Source organism: Felis catus, chromosome C1 (genome assembly GCF_018350175.1).
Source record: "Felis catus isolate Fca126 chromosome C1, F.catus_Fca126_mat1.0, whole genome shotgun sequence".
In the NCBI taxonomy this organism is placed as follows: Eukaryota; Metazoa; Chordata; class Mammalia; order Carnivora; family Felidae; genus Felis; species Felis catus.
The window spans coordinates 178281931-178302939 of NC_058375.1; the positions used below are offsets into that span (position 1 = coordinate 178281931).

At 42.5% G+C, this 21009-nt stretch overlaps 1 long non-coding RNA gene across 1 annotated transcript in view; it reads right to left on the minus strand.

The window, feature by feature from the left end:
- The window catches only part of LOC111561888, a 66872-nt gene that overhangs the window by 23334 nt on the left and 22529 nt on the right, over positions 1–21009 (minus strand). The window contains exon 2 of the long non-coding RNA XR_002744895.2: positions 3397–3522. This is a non-coding gene — a long non-coding RNA (uncharacterized LOC111561888). The remainder of the gene's footprint in view (positions 1–3396; positions 3523–21009) is intronic.

Here is a 21009-nt window from a genome sequence, read left to right on the forward strand (position 1 = left end):
ATAGCATAGAAATCTGTAATTCTCCTGCCAATAAAATGAAAGTTGCTTTTAAATGGTTACAGTCCAAAAATACTCAGACCAAAATATTTGCTGTATTTTACTCTATAATGATCTCTGTAATACCTGAGTGGATATATAATTCTTTCTTGGGACTGATGGCTGAAGCGGCCCGCCTTCTTTGTCTGTCCTCCTCATAGGGAGAGGCAGTATATCACAGTGGTTAGAACGGGGCTTCCAGAACCCGACTGCCTGTGTTTAAAACCTGTCTCGGTTACTTCTCAGCCGAGTAACGCTGGACCACGTTGTTTTCAATTCCTGCAGCTCAGGTGTCCCCTGTGCCTCAGACGTCCCCTCTGTGCAATGACAATAACAGAACTTAGGGTAGGGTTAATTGTAGGGGTTAAGTGAGTTAGCCTCTGAGAGGGCTAAGAATACTTCTAGGTCCCTGATGAGCTTCCTGTGAATGTCTGTTAGCATCACTATCATGCAGTTATGAATTAGGCTGACATGCCTCACCCTCAAGGTACCCTAAGGCGTGTGTCCAAAGACAGATGTGGTCACTCAGGGTTGATGGAGGAGGAGCCAGAGAGATGGGATCCTTTATCAAAGCTTCGTGGAAACAGAGAGAATGGATCTGAACAAATGTGCTTGACCACTTGGGCAGAAAGATATGGCCGATGGAAATATGGAAAAGTTCAGCCACTCGTGTGTGTGGTGGGTAAAGAGAGGGTGGCAGAGAATATGAAGAAAAGTTAAGAATCAACGGACCTTCTAGAAAAGGAAAACTGACTTTTCATTGGCACATTACACAGTCCACCAGTACTTTGAATGTCCTAATCTAGGAGATAATTGAAATGAAGTCTTTATAACTGCACAATGCAAAATGAGGCACGAGAAAGATTTCTAAGTTTTTGAATGTTGAGTCAGGATCGAGAAAAGAGTAGAATTGGGAAGGTAGGCTGTTGGCAGTGAGGGAGCGTCCATGAAGCCACATGAACGAAGGTGGCCCTCTCTCCTCATTCATGTTGGTCCTGTATGTTGGGCCTTGGTTCCCTAGACTGAAATCAGAGGGCTGTGCTCAGTGGGGTCCACGAGCTTCTCCACAGTGGGGCCATCTCCTCTGCTATTTCATGTGTGAAAATATACAAAGACGGACCTTCAGTGGGGAAAGCCCAGGAATATTAGTCCATACAAAGCTTTGTTTCTCTGATGCTGTGTTTTAAAGACCAGAAGGACGAGGGGACAAAAAGTTCAAGTGGAGATCAAATCTAGCATAGAAAGAGAGAAAGAAAGAAAGAAAGAAAGAAAGAAAGAAAGAAAGAAAGAAAGAGAAAAGGACACGAAAGTTATAGAGATGGTCAACTTTTCTGCCATGGGCTACCGAAATGGAGTTTGAGATAGTGTCCAATGAATCTCTGGGTCTGTGCAATAATACCAAGAAGGAGAATATCAGAATCAAAGAAGAAAGCTCCTTCTTGCTCCTTTTCCATCTGAACTAACAGATTAAAGTTCCTAGTTTAGGGGCCCCTAAGCTCTCCTGGAAACCTCCACTTAAAACCAGATATTACTTTGTGTTTAAACAATTACTTTGGGGATTATCTTAAATTCACATGACCGTGAGTTTTGACATCATGAAAATGGCTAACTTATTACTCATAAACTGCATATAGGAGGCAAGTTTTGAGCAATTTCCTTGAGAACAAATACTTAAACAGAGTTTTTGTGCCTATTGAATTCTCTTTCTTGAGCTGAAATGAGCAAGGCTCAGCTGTGCTTCAGCCTAGAATCATACACGACAGAGATAATGGTTTATCTTCAATGACGTTCATGAGCGACAAAGGCAGGCCTTGACCACTCAGCCATGTACACAGGAAGTTCTCCGTTTGGACCATGATGGTCAGCCTCGCTTAATATTGTTGCATCCTGGATACAACAATGGAAGGAAAGTTAGGGGGAAAAATATGTTTCTTGAACGTAAATACGTCTTTTCAGGGGTAGGAAAATTGGAAATGATGTCATGCTGTCCATTTGACAAAACTTAGCCTAAGAAAGGGCTCTACCATGCCCACAGAGGCTTCAGCATGCATCAGACGTTGTTTGTTCCTTGAAGCAAAGTGCCACGTACTCTTGTTTAAATTTTTTTTAACGTTTATTCATTCTTGAGGGAGAGAGAGACAGAGTGTGAGTGGGGGAAGGGCAGAGAGAGAGGGAGACACAGAATCCGAAGCAGGCTCCAGGCTCTGAGCTGTCAGCACAGAGCCCGATGTGGGGCTCGAACTCACAGACCGTGAGATCATGACCTGAGCCGAAGTCTGTTGCTCAACCGACTGAGCCACCCAGGCGCCCCCACATGCTCTTGTTTATCTACAATTTAACCACTCAGAGAACTAAAATAATCCCTTCTCTCCAAACTTTAGGTTTAAGAGAGATAACTAAGGTTGTGTGGTGTTGGGGATACATCAAAACACAACAGGATCTCCTTGGCTTAAGCCCCCTTTTAAGATTCTGTTAGTTATTGTGACATTTCGGGGTGTCCCTAAAGCGCTACACATGCTCGGCGTACCTGCACATTCTTAGAGCTTTAACTGAGCACTGTCATTTGCCTAGTTGGGTCGCATTGCTTTCCCGGCTCTAACCATCTCTAACCACTCTGGACGAGTTTAAAGCCAAGGATAAATTCAGTGAGCCAAGCCCCAGGCGTTTAACATGATTTTAAGTGTGTAAAAGTGCTCTCTGATGTTAAAACGTGACTTTTGACTCCTCCCACCTTCCCTCTGCAATTTAAGAAAAAAGATGGATTGATCCATCGATCTGGCTGGGCATATCGATGAGACACAGCACAAGAAGGAGGCTGACTCAAGAAACCACTGAGATCTTTATTCCTTAAAGTCATCACTGCTTTGTGTTTCTAAAGTTATGGAAACAACTCAGTTTCCAGCTGCAGCTTGGGCTGGAAGAGGCAAGCCCAGATAAATGCAACAACTGCTGAGTATGAGGTGTGTGGGGATTAAACGAGCCTTCAAGTGCCCTGCCTATCACAAGCATTAATGTCCTCAACGTCTAGCATTAGAATCAATCTCTGGATTCCTTCTAGAGTTGTCTTTGAATTTTTTTGAGCTTATTTATTTATTTTGGGAGAGCGAGGGAGAGAGCACAAGCAGGGGAGGGGCCGAGAGGGAAGGAGAGGGAGAGGATCCCAAGCAGGCTCTGTCAATGCAGAACCTGACGTGGGGCTCGAACTCTCGAACCACAAGATCATGACCTGAACCGAAGTCAAAAGTCAGACACTTAACAGGCTGAGGCACCCAGGTGGCCCTATAGTTGTCTTTAAATGTACTCAACTCACTCTTTCATTCACATAGAGATTCTTTCGCCAAATCCTCATTCATGGCTTACCGTGTGCCAAGCCCTGTGTTGGGCACGGGGACACGGGGGTGAACGACAAACCCCTGAACCTGTGGAGCCTCGTGTCAGTGGCATCGCAGAAATGGTCGCCCTCCTCGGTTGAATGAAGTCAGGAACCTGTATGAATGAGGGGGAGAGAGTCAGAAAAGGGTCCAAGTTAACTGAAAGACATCTTCGCACCCCTCAACCCACTTCTCGCTGTGGTCCAGACTGGCCTGGATGCCACCCTTGAGTCTGCGCCCAGAGACCAAGGTGACCGTGACGTTTTTTTTTCCTCAGCTCTGGCTCAAATCCAGGGGAGGGATGCCGGAGGAATGGCTACTTAAAGACAAAGAACCCAACAGTAACCGTAACGAAATAAAAGCCTTGAAGCTAAAAGAAAAACAAAATGTCATGATTTGTGCATTTTTTTCCCCCCTACAAAACCTATTTGTTCTGTGGTGGAGTATGGAGTCTGCATTTGATTTCTACAAGATATGCAGTAATGGGTTATGTACTCCAGGGAAAAACTATCCTTAAGGGAGCGGGAACGTGATGGATTCACTTCCTCGGTGAGGTTTATAATATGTGGCAGTTTTAGTGCGAGCAGGTATTTGGTCTATAAACTGGGAGAGCACGGCATTAGGGGCAGCTCGTTTCTAAATGAAGAAGGATGCGGCGCTCCCTCTCACCCTGGTTATTAGTCCTTCTGGGGATAAGCAGGAAGATTAAGTGTTTTCCTGGTGTTGTGTTTGCCTGTCACGGCAATGCGCACACGCCCCACTGCCAGCACCTTTCCACGGCCCCGCAGACCTGCTATTTTTGCTCATCGTGGGGCTCAGCTCTCATGCTGTGCCGAATGGAGTCGGGGTTATTTCGGCTCCTCGTTCAAATGCTCCCTCTCAATGAGATGCTCGACGACTCGCCGCTTGGCAATTAGACACCGGATCTCTTAGTCTGTGAACGTGTAGCTTCTTGGTCCCCGGAGGCCATTTCATGCGCTCCCTCCTCAAAGCCGGCTGTTGTGCTTGTTGCGGCTTAAATGGTGCTGAAGAGACGCAGAGCTGGAAGCCAGCTGGCTTCCCGGAGGGCCTCGGACCCCCTCTGGAGCCTCCGGGCTGCGGGAGACCCAGGGCTGGTCCTCAGGTGGGCGTGTGGGAACCAGACTCGTCAACTCCCAAAGTGACTTCATTCTACAGGCCCTGTTTGCATTAACTAATCTCCTAAGAGACCGGCTGGCCCGTTAGAAACATACTTGCCAAACAACGTATCTGTGTCAGCCTCTCCGTTTGTTCTCTTCACGCAATTAAAGTCTGTTTGGGAAACCAAATTGTAGATCATGAGGGTTTGGGGCGAGGAGAGAACAGACTCCTTACGCGGCTCATTGGAGAGTAAATGGAGACAAGTTTTCTGGAAGTCAGTGTTTTATTATGTGGGATCTTTACGTTGAACAGGCGTGATGAGTTTTTTGTTTGTATCTCCTATCACCCCTTGAAAATTTATTCAGCGGTGGAATCTGCCCCTGTCCCTGGCTGAAAACTTGGCTGGCGCCCTGACTTTTCTGATTACTCATGTGGAATAGATTGGCCTGTGGTCAAAGTCCCAAACACCGGCTTGCCTCAGAGACGAAGAGTATACAGTCCAAGATACAAATCACACTTCACCCTTCAGTCCGAGGTGATGCTTTTCTTCGCCTTCCCCCAGCTGACGTCTGTGGTTGATGGGCCACCCATCTTGCGGACAGTGGTTTCAGTCACCTCTCATTCTTCTCTTCCCGTCTGTCTACTTGCTAATTGCATCTTCTGGCCTGTCAGAGGACGGACCATGGTGGGGGAAGAGGGTAGGAGGCTTGAGATGAGGATCACCATGCACTCCTCCTCCCCCCATTGATGAGGGCCCCCAGCACAGCTCAGCCGGAGACATGCTGGTCACACCTACTTCCCCTTCCAAACTTGCAGCCCTTTCTGCCTAAACGATCCAAGGGAGGAAGAAGGCCCTCATTTTCGCCCTTTGAATATTTTGTTCAGGCACCTAACTTTAAGGTGGAACATCTGTTGCCATTAAGGTCCATGTAAGTTACTTCGTGGATGTCTCTCTATCTCCTCGGACTCAATGCCAGACCTGGAAGTATTGTGTTCCTGAGTGCCAGTAAGCAGAGTGGGTGAGAACCTGGTTCTGGAGTCTGGGTTCCAAGTGCCTGGGTCAAAACTCACTTTTAACATCCGTTGAAAGCCTTAAAGGTGTTTGTAACACTAGCAGGTGCTTATTTAGCACCTACTGTATCCCAGAGACTGTTCCAAGAGCTTTGTCTGTACTAACAAGTTTCATTTCTCAACAATCCTGAGTTTTATATTATTATTTCCACTTTGCAGATAAGGAAACTGAAACAAGAAAGGCTCAACAACTTGCCTCAAGTCACACTACTAGAGAGTGATAAATCTAGAATTCAGTCCAAACAGTCTGACTCCAGAACCCACACTATTTTATTTTATTTATTTTCTCCTCTTCTCTTCTCTTCTCTTCTCTTCTCTTCTCCTCTCCTCCCCTCCCCTCCCCTCCCCTCCCCTCCCCTCCCCTCCTCTCCTCTCCTCTCTTCTCTCCTATTTTAGAGAGGGGTGGAAGGGCAGGAGTGGGGGAGAGAGAATCTTAAGCAGGCTCCACACCCAGCACAGAGCCCAATGCAGGGCTCTATCCCATGATGCTGGGATCATGACTGAGCTGAAATCGGGAGTCAGACACTGAACTGAGCCCCCAGGACCCACACTCTTAATTGCTCTGCTTACCAGTGCTCATGAACACAACAATTCCAGTTCCAGGAATTTAGTCTGAGCAAATAGGTAGACACACACAAAAATAGAGCTGGATCTTAATTGCAGTATCACTAATAACTTGAAGACGTTGGATAAAACTCTTGTATGTGATAGGAGGAGATTGATTAAATAATCAACGGTATGCTAATATGTTAAAATCCCAAGACTTTAAACATGTATTTTAGAGGAATATTCACACATAAAAAACACAAAAGTGAACTAGTATTTGAGGAAATGCAAGTGAAAGTAAAAACAAGGTACAATTTCTCAACCCTCAGAGTGGAAAGGTGAAAGAGGAACATAGCATTTAGTGCTGGTAAGGCTGCAGGGACAGGCACATTCCTACATGGCCGGGAAGAGTTGGGATTTTTACAAACTCTTTGCAAAGGAATTTGACGGAAACTTCTAAAATGTTCCAAATTAGAAGTGTGCAACCCTTGACCAGCAGTTTTATTTATGAGAATCTATCTTATAGGCAGTAAAGCACGCAGGTCAGGCAAAAATCTGGGAATAATTGAATGTCTGTCAATAGGACGAGGGATGGCAATTACGGTATATCCATGCTGTGTTCTACTAATGTGGTTCTAATATAAGGAATTAGGCCTTGATTTATTGACCTGGAGGAATATCTGTGATGTATTGCATGCAAAGTTTTTTTCATAATAATATACAGGGCAAGAGCCCATTTTGTAAAGAAAAGCTAGAATCTCTGTATATGTGTGTGAAAGTTTCTGCGAGGTAGAGGAAGATCTAGGTGGTTACAAAACAGGATATTAACTTTGGCTACCTCAGATGGACAGCATAAGGGGCGTGTGTGTGTGTGTGTGTGTGTGTGTGTGTCTGTCTGTGTGTGTACCTTTATGAGTCTTTGGATTATTTTGTTGGTCGCAGTTAGCATTTATATTTAGAAACTATCATTTTTTATCAAAGAAACAAATATTAACTGGTACAGAAGACACGATCTATTGTCACATGGAAAGAAGAAGTATATAAATCCATTTTAGGAAACGCTCTAAAATTACATATAGATACATGTATCTGTGTATTTGTTTCTGAGGGTGCAGAGAAAAAGACTGGAAGGATTATAAAGTTCAAAATGTTAATAGTGATTATTTCTGACTCTTGGGATTTTTATTGTCTTTGATCTGTTTGTGTTTTCTGAATATTAAAGCAATTAGCATATATTAATTTTATAAAGAAAAATGTGTTAGAAGTAAAATGAAGAACTGGTTTGTAAGGAAAGATAAAGAGAGTTGAGTTTTTAGTGAATTTTTTTGGGAGGATGATTGGCAAAATGGAAGCAGAGCCAAAAGCCAAATGACCTTTTACGGGTGGCACTGAACCGGTGAGCGCCTGAAAACACTTTCTCCATTAGAGGGCGACATCTCCTGCACTGTTAGCCAACAACCTTCCAGTCATACTAGACGACCCAGAAAGATTAGAGAGAGACCCACTTTGGCGATTTCTTTTGTTTCATAGAGGCAACATTTAACATCTAAAATGCTCTGGTTTATTCCAGAAAAAGAAGGGGGAAGATAAAGCATTCGGACTCGAAGTGTAACAAGAAATGACAATGAATCCAGGAAGACGTGGTTGCAGGACATGAACAGAGTACAGAGCTGGATGCGGTAGGGTTGATGACTCACAGAGTCATGCAGGACGTGGCATGGTTTAGTGTGCTATGACCATTAAGCCCTTGAACATATCCGTTGAGAACATCGGAGACTAAAGTACATGTTTTGCTTACGAATCGGACTTAGCTCTTTCAGCCAAAGGTACATGTGTTTGTGCCATTTGTCACTTGCCCCTTGCAAAACTTTGTAAGGTACGTTTGTGGGGAGTGGGAGGGTTACGTAAAACTTTCCTCAGACCCTCATCGTATCAGGAGGATGGGTGGTTTCGGAAAAATAAATCCTTTTCATTTCTCGCTCATCTACATAATATCCAAACCCAAGCTTCAGTTACACAGAACCTCAGATCTGGTATGTTTTCAGGATAAGGATAGTACATGGAGAAGAAAGAAGTAGGACAATTATTATAAAATTAGAGAAATACATTTAAAGACAGTTAAAATCCTAAGCTTTGCCACTGAAAATTTTGGCTGAAGTAAATCCTCATCGATTGGACCATATCATAAAACTGAAGCCGTGAGAAACCAAAGACCAGAGTTCTTGCTTTTGTAGAAGGAATTGCATTCAGGAAGAGGGCTGTAGTGTGAATGAGGAATAGATCGCAATTTATTTTTTAGTGTCTGTGGTGTCAGTTGTATGGTGTGAGCTCCATTGTTGTGGGGAATGTCAATGGCCCCCTAATTGGTCCAGCATAACCAGGAGGTGAAGAGTTTTGGGTAGGGGCTATAGTATCACTTATTGCCGCTGTGGAATGGTGGTATTTCCTGGAAGGCTGAGTCCATGGTGAAATGAAATACCTTCTCTTTTTTATGTCCCTTTTCGTCTGATATTTCCAGTTGTTAAATCAAGGTTGAAATAGACCAAAATAAAAACCCGAAAATAAGAGCCTCAAGTTAAACCTCTGTTTGGCCAATGCCAAATAGAATTGAAAACCCAGCCTTTGGGCTTTTCAATGTCAATTAGAGCGAGTGCTATGATTTTTCTAATTAGCCACTTTTGGAGTAATTCATGACACGAAATCAAGAAGTAATCCTAAACCTGAAGGCTGATTTTTTTTTTAAGTTTATTTATTTATTTTGAGCAAGAGAAAGAGCAGGAAAGGGGCAGAGAAACAGAGGGAAAGAGAGATCCCAAGCAGGGATCCCAAGCAGTGCAGAGCGGGACTCGGGGCCTTATCTCCCGAAAGGGAGCTGAAATCGAGTCAGTTGCTTAACCGACAGAGCCACCCAGGGGCCCCCTAGAGGCTAGTTTTCAAGGAGTGCTTCCTTGTTAATAATTTTTACTTCCCTTCTGTTTCAGAGGATTAGATGTGTTATGTCACAAAGTCACTCCACTGCCTCTTCTCCTTAAGCTCACCCTTACCTAAGCCACTGATTTCTATCTCTGGCCTCTTTCTGTCCACTAGAGCCTTTTTCTCTGCCCATAAATGCACTCTAGTCTACTTCATCCTTTAGGACCAACCATCCAGCCAACTCCGAAAACCCTCCCTCAAGCTCCCCACTTTTTCACTCCTTTCTGTAAGCCTGAATTCTCTGGAAGTGTAGTCTGGATGTTTCTCTTCCATTGTTTTACTTCTTATTCTCTCTTCAATCATTTCCAAACTAGCTCTCACATTCATCTCTATCAAAGGTGAAAATGACCCCAGATGGCCAAATTCTCCTCTTCCCCAAGCTTCAAGCCACGTGACATTTCATCTTTCTTGAAATTCTTCTTCCTTGGCTTTTACAATACCAATCCTGCTGTTCTCTCTCAGCCCTTATTGGCTCATTCTCAGTCTGCCTGCCCTTAGAATCTGGTGTTTTCCAGATTCTGCCCTTTCTTTTCTCTGGTTTTGGGCTAATGAAGTGACATTTATTCACTTCAGATACCATGATAAAACCCAGGGACACAAGATGACACAAAGTCACCACTTACTAGGAATCCTTGGACATACTATCTAACATTTCCTAGTCTCCGTTTGGTCATGCGAAAACAAGCATCGTAAATATCTGAGGTCGGGATCTGCATTCCCAACTCTCTACTATACATTCTAAGCTGCCAGCTCAACATGACCAAAAGACCCCTTTCCCTCACCCCATCTTTTCCTCCCTCAATAGCCCCTTCCATGCTTCATGGAAAGAACATTCCTCTAGCTTAGACAAAAGCTAGACATTTGGGAATTCTTCTCTGTCTCCCTTTCCTTCAAGCTCCCCTTCCAATGAATCTCCCAAGTCTGTTACTTGTCCATCAGAAATATTACTTTGATACCCACTACTTCACTGTTTGGCTTAGGCCTCCTCATTTCCCACCTGCCAAATACTGCAAGAGTTTTTCTTTCTTCCAAGTTCTACATCAACCCCCAAATTCACACCCCACAATGATGCCAGAGTGACTATTTAAAAATGCACATTAGATTACATCTTATCTGCCCTAAAAGACTTCCATGGTGCCCTAATGTCCAAAGGGTGAAGTCTAGGGCATTTGTAAGGCCTTTTCTATTTTGTCCCCAGCCTCCTTCTACTGTCTTATCTTGTCTCCTTCCACACCCTGTCACTCTCATTTTAGCCACATGTACTACGGGATGTTCTCTGAGAGGGGTGAGGTCTCTGTGTCTTCGTTTATGCTGTTCCTTCTCCTGAAGGTGCTTGTCTCTGATTCCTCTGCATCGCAACATCCTCCTGGATTTCAAGACCTGGCTCAAAGTCTCCCTCTTCCTGAGGTTCTCTTTCACCCTTCTCAGGAAGAATAAAGCACTTCCTGTTTTCTCACATGCTCACAGAACCTTGTTCCTCCTTCTTTTTGTAGCATTAGAAGGGTGCATTCATAGATATTTAAGAGTTACTTTATCTGCTTGTGGAGTTAGGACTTCCTCTCAGATATTTCACCACCCCAGTAGCTTATCAGGGTCCTGGGGCAAGCACTCAACAAACTTAGGTTCCATGAAGAGAGGAAGAAGCCTGCAGAATGCCCCAGGTCCAGGGTTGTATGGCAAAGCCAGTCTTGTGTTCATGTGAGCATTAATTAAGGCAATATTTATTCCTGGTTCCAACAGATCCCAGATGATTCACCACTGCAACTAATTCTGAACTCTGGGACCATCAGAGGCTAAGGAGCAGAGCCACAAAGAGAACCATTTTGTCCACATGGGACCAGCACGGTCACCTCTACAACCTATGGATGGTATCTGAGCCTAGCCAGATTTCTCACTCTGAGGATTTATACCTAGCCAGAACCACTGAGCCCTTCTCTTCCCAAGTTGAGTTCCTGAGGCTCAAACTCAAGAAGCTAGTTCTCCTTCATCACTGTTTTTAGATCCCCCAGAGCAATGGTAGAGGATCTTAATTGTTTCTTTTAAATAGAAACTTTATTAGCTTTAAAAAATTATAACAGTAATACATACCTAATATTTTTATTGGGGTAAAATTTGTATGTAGCATTTTTAATGGCATTCACTGTATATATATGTACAGGTGTACAACATTGTAATTAGACATCTGTATACACTACAAAATGATCACCACTGAAAGTCTAGTTACCCTCCATCACCATACAATTGACCCCCTTCACCCATTTTGCCCATCTCCCGACCCTCTTTCCATCTGGGAGCTACCAATCTGTTCTCTGTATCTATGAGTTTGTTTTTGTGTTGTTTTGCTTGTTCATTGTTTTATTTATTTATTTATTTGGCTTCCACGTACAAGTGAAATCACACGATATTTTTCTTTTCTGACTCATTTCATCTAGCACAATGGTCTATGTTGTTGCAAAGGGCAAAATTTCAGTTTCATTCTTCTTGATGGCTGAGTAGTATTCTGTCATGCATGTGTATGAGTGTCTATATATGATATAATTATTTTATATGTATAATGCACAGACACACATACCACATCCTCTTTATATGTTCGGTTAACACTTGGGTTGTTTCCATATCTTACCTATTGTAAATAATGCTGCGATGAACAGAGGGGTGCCTATATCTTTTCAAATTATGTTTTTGTATACTTTGGATAAATACCCAGAAGTGGAATAGCTGGATCCCATGGTAGATTTATTCTATTTTTTATTTTTGAGGCAAATCATTTATTTTATTATTTTTTTGGTAGATTTATTCTGAATTTTTTGAAGAATCTCTATGTTGTCCATAGTGGCTGTGCCAACTTACATTCCCACCAATCTATTCAGGTTCTCTGCTTATTTTAAAAATTGTGAATTTTTTCTATTATTGAGTTGTATGAATTCTTTATACATTTTGGATATTAACCCCTTATTGGATATATGCTTTGCAAGTATGTTCTCCCATTCAGCAGGTTGTTTTTTTTTTGTTTGTTTTTTTGGTTTTGTTTTTGTTTTTGTTTTTTTGATGATGGTGTCCTTTGCCATGCAGAAGCTTTTAAGTTTGACGTAGTCCCACTTGTTTATTTTTGCTTTTGTTTCCCTTGCCTTTGGAATCAGGTCCATAAACACAATGCTAAGACCAATGTCATGGCCCTTATTGCCTATGTTTTCTTTTAAGAATTTTACAGTTTCAGTTGCAGATTTGGGTCTCTGATCCATTTTGAGTTAATTTTTGTGTATGGTGTAAAATAGGGGTCTAGTTTCATTCCTTTGCCTGTGGCTTTCCAGGTTTTTCGGCACCGCTTATTGAAGAGACTTTCTCCATTGTACGTTCTTGACTCCTCCGTCATGAGCTAATTGTCTATATCTGCATGGGCTTATTTCTGGGCCTCAATTCTGGTCCATTGATCTGTGTGTCTACTTTATGCCAATACCATACTGTTTTGAACACGATAGCCTTGTAGTACGGTTTGAAATCAGAGAGTAGGATACCTACAGCTTTGTTCTTCTTTCTCAAGATTGTTTCAGCTTTTGGGGATCTCTTGTGGTTCTGTACAAATTTTAGAATTAATTTTTTCTAGTTCTGTGAAAAATGCCACTGAAATTTTGATAGAGGTTGCATTGAATCTGTAGATTGCTTTGCGTAGTATTAAAGAAACAAATAATCTGTGTGGGGTTAATTGTAAATTGCTTGCTCCCAAGCACAAAAGTAAGTTTAAATCACTCACTGTATTCCTAAGTAATAAAGAAGCTTCCCCGCAGAAACAGCAACGTCGTGAATCCAGATGGGCAATGCCTTTTTCTGTGGGTGCCCAGATGTGTGTGCGTGATGAGCCCTCAGGAGAGCCACATCGATGCTCCCCAGGGCTTTAGGGTGCTTAAAAACAAGTGGGCAATTACCCTCAGACCCATACACAGCCCAGCCTGTCTGGCGTCAACAATAATACTAACTCTTTCCACAAAAAATTTCTTTCTGCCACATTCCTACTTTCAAGAGCAGGCAGTCACAGCTGCGGCCAGTATGCCATTTCTTTTCACTTGTTTTTAATAACTCCTCTTGAGTTAGTTTGTGAAAAGTTTCTCAACTGAGATTTTTCTTTCTGTCTGTCTTCTAAAGTGTTTATTACTAGAAGATTCAACTTTCAGATTCTCTGAAGAACATTCCTTCCTAGGAAAGGTAAGAGGTTAAAGAAGTTGGAGCTAAAATTGGTTTCTTTTTTGGCTCTGTAAAAGGGATTGGCAGCCATGGCGATGGTCAGAAGCAATAACTTAACCAATGGCTTCAGAAATGAGCTCTTCACTGTGATTTAAAAGTGCTCTCCATGAATCCTATTTTATAATTACCACCTGGTTCTCCTGGAGCACCTTTAAAGCTTAAGGGTCTACAAGTTTCATTCCTCAGGTGAACCTTCTGGTTAACTGTGTCCAGTTTGATGCCTTGCATTCGATTCTTACCCTACAGTCTCATTGCTGATGACTATCTAGTTACACCTGCCAGCCTTCAGAAATCTCAATGATTAAGAATTACAATACTGTGTTTTCATCTGGATTCATTTTCATCTGAGGAAACCAAAGTGTCTCTTCTTAGTAATTTTCAATATCCCTACAGGAATTTGATTGTGCGTGTTGGAAGAAAATAGAGTTAGAATGGTGGTAATTGAACTCCTTGAGGTCATTCTGAGTCACCAGCAATTGGGAGAAGAGTCTGGAGATCTGAGTGGCCAGGTTGCTTTGTTAAGATGAACTTTGGCCATAGCGTCTAAACCTAAACCTGTCATCATATAGCCTCACCTGGTCCTGGCCTCTGTGAGTGGGAAATGCTCTGTGTACATGCAGTGTGTTCCTGTACAAATACAGGAAATTCTCCAGCCTGTAGTTAGTAGTTCTTATCTCCAAAATGCAGACAGTGCAGGAGGGAAAGACCCATACTTGGTCCACAAACTTCCAATCATTCTTTGAGATTTTCACGCTCTTTACTAAATAACAGGACCCACCAAGATTTGCAGAACAATCTATGGCTAACATGTGGAATTCAGAATGTTATCAATTCTACTTTTCCTAAGAGAGTCTGCTGTCAGTGAGGCTGCATGCATTACTGAAATGAAAAAATGGGCAGGAGGAAGGAGGGGGACAGTGCTGGTTTAGAGTCTAATTAATGTCGCCCCTGATTTCTGTAATTAGCAGCAAATTTCTATTCTTTAGTAAAGGTGGTAAGAGTCTACCACGTTGATTGCTTCTGGAGCTGGGTGGTGGTAATGGGGGTGGGGGAAGAAGAGTGATTATGCCAATACATGCCTCCCCATGACTGGTCAGGTAAAACAGGCACCTGCTGCTTGGGATAAATATAGGGGCTGAGGAAATGAACAGAAGTAGATGCCTTCTCTGAAACCAGAAAAAAACAGACTAGAGGCCATGGGCAGAACTTGTTTCTAATATCTGTGCTGTGATACTCAGAGGTAACTGGACCAACATATAAGACGAGACAGTAATCTGATCATCTTAGCAGTCAGGATAATATGTATTTGGGGGGACTTGGTTCCATTTTCAGTGCCCTGAGGATCTCCAAAATTGTTCAGCTAAGTTTAAGTTGTCCTTTTAATTATCTCTTTACCATCGCTACTCCATTACTGCCTCTGAATGATGGCTTTGTGCATTTTTCACTTAAGGGTAATGAACTTCTCTCTTAATCTAGTCCCATCATTCAACTTTGTTCCAAGGAGGTTCTTCACAGACAATTTCCATTTTAATCAGAAGTGAATAGGACTGTTGCCTTTAAAGTGGACCATTTGTGGGTTTACCAGGAATTTTATCAACTTTGATCTTTATTCAATTTAACTTTCTGCCAGAGCTTCCAGTAAAGTTCTTTCAAGGCTACAGAAAGCAGAGCTCAGAGCTCAGGGTGTAGGCAGTTCCCCTGCACTCTCTGTGCCGATGTACGTGCTTCATCAGAATGAGGTCATTTGTTTTTATGAATCCCCCACGTGGGAGAGGTGGGGGCAGCCAGTCGGGAAGGTAAGAGAAGAGAATGTGTAGACATAGACTGTGATACTGGTATCAGCCTAGTGACAGTGGGAGCTGGAAACTTTCTTTTGGAAGAGCCTGGAGCAAGGGCTCAACACGACTCTAGTTTGAGACTCCTTTGTGCCAGCAAGGTCATCTTAAATGGACACCACCTTCCCCACTGTTGGAGTCTCAAAAGCCCTGATGCTGGCCTGGGCTGAATGTGATGGGCGACGCGGTGCCGTAACCGTGTGGGCAGGTCCAGGCACTCACCAACCACGCTGCAGCAGGAGGCACGTGGGGAGTATCCCAGTGGCATCAGCAGCTGGGGTCGGTGGGTTGGGCAGCTGGCAGTCTTCTGGTACCCAGGTCGTGCAGGCGACAGCGTAGGCTTTTATAGCTTCCAGATGACTTCTCTGGCCTTTGAGGTGGAACAGTTTAGGATGCCTGTGACTCCCTCTGTGTTTGATGATGCCCCCTGCTCTCTGTCCAGGAGCACTCCCTCGTCCTGCCCTCTGATGGTCGTCTTCTACACTTGGACAGGAATCTTTTGGGATGTTAAGGCTTCCCCAAGCTCCTACTCTTTTTCTTTCCTTCTTTCTTCCTTTTTTTTTTTAAAACCACCTATTGAGGCACAGGTTTCAAATTCCAAGTGTACCATTTCATAAATTTTTACATATGCTTTTACCTGGGAAACTGTCACCTTAATCAGGATAATGAACATGGCCTTCACCCTAAAAGTTTTATGGTGCTCCTTGGTAATCCCTTTTTTGTCCCCATTTCTAGACAATCACTGTGACTATAGATCACTTTGTAATTTTGGATTTCAGGTATGTGGAATCATCTTTTTCTTTTGTGTAATTTATTTCTTTAGCATAACTATTTTAAGATCCACTCACGTTGCATGTGTCACTAATTCATTTATTTTTATTGCTTAGTAGTAATCCATTATATGGGAATAACACAATTTGTTAATCTATTGGGCAATCATCCCTTTAGTTTATAAAATTATAAGGTGTTAGAGCTGTGAGGGGCTTTACAGATCACTTAATCTAAGGAAATCATTGTAGAGATTGGATCATTGAAGCCAGAGCACTACTTAAGGATTTCCTTGGAGATTATTTAAAATTCAGATCCATGCCTCTACCTGCTATTCAATTCCAGTGGTGGTTTGGACCCAAGATTCTGCACTTTTAACAGTATCCTCTGGTGATTCTAATCCAAATATGTGGTCTACTATGCTTAAGACACTGAACCAACGGATTTAAATGATTTGTTCAAGGTCATAGAAGGTTAGGAGCAGGGGCTGGATTTTAAATTCACAGTGTTTAGTTTTTTAAGTTCCAGCCCCTTCCATTATACCGTGCCAACACCAAATAACATCTGACACTTGAAAGCGTGACTCTGCTGGCATGAATCATTTTGTTTTCTAATGAAAGAGCACACCACAGCCCTGGGATTCTGAGCTATTCTCATCTATTTCCAGAAGAGTACGTGGATAACAAGGCTTTTCTTTTCTTTCTTTCTTTCTCTTCCTTCCTTCCTTCCCTCCCTCCCTTCCTCTCCCTCCCTTCTTTCCTACCTTCCTTCCTCTCTCTCTTCCCTTTCTTTCTTCCTTTTTTTCCCCCTTGTCATCAAAGCTGCAAATATAAAATGAGACAACCATGGCATGGAAAATTATTTTACTTCAATAAAAAGACAAGGCCCCCTAGAGAAATTTCTTGACTTCATTACATTTTAATACAACCTTGCGTGTAGGTGTTTTTACTTACTGGCTTCTGGTGTCCAATTTTGTGACTCAGCACTTTTTCTTAGTGACAGTCCCCAAACTGTAGCAATAACATGGGTCTGAGTACCACATGCAGAGTCAAAGATGCGGAGAATTTAACCAGAACTGAAGAGACTCTGATCTTGGAAACAACAGCCGCACCAAAACAATGTCATGCAAGCAATCTTATTCCCTACCTCTTTCTCTTGGTCATGTTAGGGAGTAAGCCATAAGGCCTCACTTGGTACATTTTTCGCTTTGGTTATTCTTTTTTTTTTTTTTTTTAATTTTTTTTTCAATGTTTATTTATTTTTGGGACAGAGAGAGACAGAGCATGAACGGGCGAGGGGCAGAGAGAGAGGGAGACACAGAATCGGAAACAGGCTCCAGGCTCTGAGCCATCAGCCCAGAGCCCGACGCGGGGCTCCAACTCCCGGACCGCGAGATCGTGACCTGGCTGAAGTCGGACGCTTAACCGACTGCGCCACCCAGGCGCCCCTCACTTTGGTTATTCTAATTTCGGTGACCTTGGTGCTGCCTTCCTCTGAACTCTGAAAATTTGAACTCAGACAGAAAAGCCTGAACCCTGACTTGGTCCCTAGTGGCTGGAAATGTTGCATCTGTAGCACAAAGCTAGCTAAGCAAAGATATCAAGATCGTGAAAAAAACCAGCAATGACATATCAGTTGAAAGAAAAGGAGAGCATGAGTCGAACTCAATCTGTCAGAAAAATTTAATTCATTTCTGATAGCGTTGGCATTTTCCTAACAATACTCTCATGATGAATTGGGTAATTCAAATGTGCTTGCTACTTTTGAAGCCCCAGAACGAGAACGGGCTTTATCCGCAATGAGATGAAATAAGAAAGGGGCTTTGAGAACTCCAGACTTCCTCGGGCAGAATTGTGAGAAGGCGCACAGTGTTCCCAGGCCCCTCAGATGCCCTTCCTGCTCTTCTAGAACCTTTTCCTGCCCCGTCTTTACCAGATATGGGAATTCATGGTTTTCCTTACTGATAGTGTGAGTTACACCCAGTCTTCAGTATCTGTGCCATCTACATTTACATTTTAATATGAATTGTGGGCATGAAGGGCTTTGTCTTTGAGTCACAAGGCTTGGTAATGAGACAGAAGATTGGTAATTACACAGAAGTTCTAATATGTGCTCGTCTATTTATCACTTGCGAGCCTCTAGGCAAGTCATTTAACCTTTATAAGCCTGTTTCCTTATCTGTAAAATGGTAATGATGATAATCTGCACATTTGTGAGTGGCTGTAGGGATTAGAGATTATATATATATATATATATATATATATATATATATATATATATGGTACCTAGTCCATAAATGGTAATTAAAGGAATATCAGATATACAAGTGTCAGCCATGCGGGGCATGAAAACTTTGGACTTTCTTTTCCTTTCAACAAGGGGACCTTTTCAGAACCGCCACAACTGGATCAACAGAATGCAGGGTGATAGTCACTTACTCAGTTAAGGTGCCTCCATGGGCTACTACTGCTGTATGTCCACCTAATTTGTCTACATGTTCATTATGATCATGGAGCTGGGGTTTTGGAACATTTGTGAGAGTCGTAAAGCCAACTGCGTGAGTGTTGAACCGAGAAGGGACTCCAGCATATTTGTGAGCTTAGCTATTTCAGTGTTGCTGCATTTGAAATACAATTATAGTATACTTGCATATACAGAATGACAAGTGATTTCCACAATCTGACAAAGAAATACATCTCATTACTTTACGGTCACACTTTTGTGATAGTACAATTTTATGTTGCTGAAATGTATATCTGTATTTATGCACATATACATGCTCCTCGATGGCCTATTTCTATATCCAACCCAAAATAAATACAATAAAAACTGTCTCTTTACAATCCGGTTAGTTATTTCTTGCATGTGTTATGACAGAAGCATTCACTGTGATTTCTGTTCTTGGGTAATGAGAAGCTGTGATAGACATTAACAGAAGAGGCTTCGAGTGGAAAGTTCCCCCAGATTTTCTCACCGCCTCCCTCCAAATTTTATATGCTGCGATGTTTTTAGTCTTATTCTTATAATGTCTGGGTGGAGATGTTGAGAAAGAAGAGATGAAGTGCTGGAATCTAAAAATGAGTAAACAACTGTCAAGAGAAATTCTGAAGTGTCCTAAAGCGTGGAGAAGGCTTAAAGAATTCGTTCTCGGCACCATGGCCTGTAATCGGTAATTGGTAACCTATTGGAATGGTATTCGTGAAACACCTACATTATGGATAAAGACCATTGAGATTGCATTAAACCAGTGGGAAAACATTCTGCAATATAGAACCTAGAATAGATTTCTGTCTCTGGGAGTAGGTAGCTCGCCTGGAGCCAAACGGTTCTTGGAAACCAATAACCTAATTAGCCCCAGGAGCCTGGGTTCTCTAGACTTAGTAGAGTGGTACAGTTGCTAGAACATCTGCCCATGGGCATCCACCTTAGTGGAGAGATCATTTTTTTTTTTTTTTTTTTGCAGGCTTTAAAGCTCTGAAGATTCAGAAAGCAGCTCTCTAAGCGCTGAGCAACCATTTATCAATATTACGGTTGGACTCATTGCTCTCCCTGCCCTGGAGCTTTTGCCGAAGTCTCCTTCCAATCAGTCAGCTCACGCTTTAATCCAGTTAATACCACTGAGCACTGGAGTCCCTTTCCTGCCGTAGCTTTTCTTCAGTCCAAGACGAAAGGAGAAATGTTTAGATTCACAAGAGGTCTGTGTTTTCCAGCGTACTGAAGCAATATCAGACATACGTGAAAAAAAGGAAGCAGATTGTTTTCTTTCTTTTGGACAGATGTGAGAAATCTGTACAGTTTCTCAAACTCAGGTGAAGGTAAACTAGGCCTGTGTCTGCTGCATGGCTCGCCTGACTGCCAGATATGTTAAGGAAGTTAGTTGATGATGACAATCAGGTACGTTGGCATTTTCCCATTTCCAGAAGTGCTCAGTTTGGGCGGATAATGGGTATGACATGCAGGGTTTGTAAGACAAGGCCCCAATAAAACTCAGATCAGAGGTTGTCTTTGCTACTACCTCTCAGTCTCTTTTCCTGTCAATCAGAATTTGCATGGAAATTAATGGTGGCCTGAATTATGCCAGTGACATGTGATAGAGGCAAAAGGATGGATTCAAGGACATTAAAAAGGTAGGTCTCAAGAGGATTTGGTGACTATGTTAGTTCTCTGGGCTGTCGCCATAAGTCTGGTGGCTTAAAACTACAGAAACTTATTCTCACGGATCTGGAGGCCAGAAGTCTGAAATCACGTTGTTGGCAAGACATCATTCCCTGCAATGGCTGTAGGCAAAAATCTTTCCCAGCCTCTTAGCTTCTAGGGACTCCTGGCATTCCTTGGCTTGTGGCTGCATCACTCCAATCTCTGTCCTGTCTTCGCACGGCCTCCTCCTCTTTCCCTGTCTTCTGTGTCACATCTCTGTCTGCCTCTCTCTTATAAGGATACTTGTCATTGGATTTAGGGACCATATAGATAATCCAGGATAAACTCATGTCAAGTTCCTTAGCTTAATTATATCTACAGAGACCCTTTTTCCAGATAAGGCCACATTCACATGTTTGGAGATTAAGCCATGGGCGTATCTTTTTGGAGGCCACCATTCAACACACCACAGTGACCACCTAAATATGTTATTTTTTTTGACTGAGAAGGTGCCCAGGTACTGAGGATGAATCCCAGTACCTGGTCTGGACAGATGGGAAGATTGTGGTGGCAAACACCTAGGGAGAGAACATCAGAAGAGATGCTGCTTTTGTCATTTAGTTTTGGATACTGAGTTTAAAGTAGGGAATAAAGATAATGACTTCATCATTTTGCCTTGTATTGACGTAGTCTTGAGATTTCCAATAATGCCATCAGTGCTATTCATTTAGCAGTCATGAAAGTAGATAAAAGACTAAAGCATTCCAAAATTGGGCATTAGATTATTATATCATCTTTGTGAAACTTTACTTTAAAAATACTTCAGGATAAGTAGTATGATATGTGAATGAAATTAATTTTTCATTTATGTCCTAGCAGTAGTTAGTTAGCATTTGCAGTATCCTCATCAGCAA